The following is a 2,322-nucleotide window of genomic DNA, read 5'->3' as shown; positions in this document are numbered from 1 at the left end:
TATGCACTACTGAGTCTCAATTAAGTTTCCAAGGCTTGTTGCAAAATTTGCTAGAATCTCGAAGTGAATTTGGAATCTTTGTCAGACACAATAGATACCGATACTCTGTGCAATCTCACAATTTCATCAATATAAATATTAGCCAATTTATTCGCATTGTAAAACATTTTAATAGGTAAAAAGTGAGCAGATTTAGTCAAATGATCAACAATAACCCAGATAGAGTCCATACCTCTAGAAGAACGAAGTAGACCGACAATGAAGTCCATCGTAATATGTTCCTATTTCCATTCCAGTATTGGAAGCGGCTGAAGTAATCTAGCGGGTTATTGATGTTCGGCTTTTAGCAATGCAAACATTTGGTTACATAATCAACAATACCTTTTTTCATTCCAGGCCACCAAAAATTTTGTTTCAAATCATAGTACATCTTCGTATTTTTCGGATGCATAACAAACTTTGAACTGTGAGTTTTTGTCATAATACGCTTTCTCAGTTTTGAACAATTCGATACACAAAGCCTTCCTTGGAATTTCAATACATTATTCTCAAACACAATTCTCAGTCTCGATTTGGAGTCCATTTTTTCCACAATCTTTTTCAGAAATTTGTCTTCTAATTGTTTTTCTTTAACTTCCTCAATAATTGCCGGCTGTGTAAAAATAGCAGCTAAGACTCCATCTTGTTCATGCAAAAAGAATTTCAATTTCAATTCTTTCTAATCGGTGAGCAAACATGCCAAATTCCCAATGGTTTTTTTGCTCAAAGTATCTGCAATGGTATTTGCCTTTCTCGGATGATATGAAATTTGCAAGTCATAATCTTTACTTAGTTTAAGCCATTTTCTTTATCTTATGTTTAATTCTTTCTGAGTAAAATAGTATTTGAGGCTTTTATGATCAGTATATACCTCACAAGTCATTCCATACAAATAATGGCGCCAGCTGTTTAGTGTAAACACCACAGCTGTGAGCTCAAGATCATGGGTTAGATAATTCTTTTCATGTGGTCGGAGTTGCCGAGAAGCATAAGCAATTACTTTTTCATTTTGCATTAATACACATCCCAAGCCTTTGTATGAAGAATCACTGTAGATTTGGAATCCATCTATACCGGTAGGCAGAATTAGAATAGGTGCAGTCACTAATCTGGTTTTCAACTCTTGAAAAGCTGATTCACACTGATCATTCCAAGCAAGTGGCACCTCACAAGTCGTTCCATACAGATAATGGCGCCAAATGTTTAGAGCAAACACCACAACTACAAGCTCAAGATCATGGGTTAGATAATTCTTTTCATGGGGTCGGAGTTACCGAGAAACATAAGCAATTACTTTTTTATTTTGCATTAATACACACCCCAAGCCTTTGTATGAAGAATCACTGTAGATTTGGAATCCATCTGTACCGGTAGGCAGGGTCATAATAGGTGCAGTTACTAATCTGGTTTTCAACTCTTAAAAAACTGATTCACATTGATCATTCCAAGCAAATGACACCTATTTTTGTGTTAATTGAGTAAATGCATGGCTAGTGTCACGACCCAAACCCGCCCCTAAGGGTTTAGCATCGTAACCGGCCAGTAATCCATGATTATCAAAGGCCTGCTTAACAGTAATGACATTCATACAGCATAAAGGGGCTGGTAGAAGCCAATCAGTAATAAAAAGATGTCCAATGAGTTATGAAAACCTGAATGGAAAAAGACTTTTATGGACAAAACCACATTCATAGCCATATACCTAAAAATATATGTACAGGTAGCATACAGGTTATGGACCTAATCCCTTAATCATAACTGTACATTCGAAGTCTTAAACATTCTTTATATCAATAGAGACAAAAAGGGTGGATCTGAAACACCCCAAAATAGCCTTGGCTCGTGTAGATTTGGAACCTCGATATGAGGCGTGATGGTTGGCTTGACAAAACATGAGTCTAAGTCGGCGTCTCTAGCTCTGGTTCGGTGCTTGGCCACCTACATATATATAAACTGTGAGCTAAAGCCTAGTGAATAACAAATGTGTAAAGAGCTTGAGAATGAATGTACTTTCGATAATTGAAATAGTCATTTGCATCAGTAAATCAGTTATTCAATTAGTGACTCATATTTCAAGTCATAACATTTAGTTGGAAACCATAGCAGCTATACGTGGTACATCCAATAGCAGAACAGTACAGTAGGTCTAAACAGACCGAACAGTCAGTTGATGGCCATCAATACTGTAACAGTAGTTCCAAGGATAGGAACTAATAGAGATCTCTGTAACAGTAGCAGTAACAGTAACAGTAACAGTAACAGTAACAGTCAGCTGCTATGGAT

This window comes from Camellia sinensis, chromosome 12, assembly GCF_055761805.1.
Source record: "Camellia sinensis isolate YWXY chromosome 12, ASM5576180v1, whole genome shotgun sequence".
In the NCBI taxonomy this organism is placed as follows: domain Eukaryota; kingdom Viridiplantae; phylum Streptophyta; class Magnoliopsida; order Ericales; family Theaceae; genus Camellia; species Camellia sinensis.
This window is presented reverse-complemented; position numbering follows the sequence as displayed.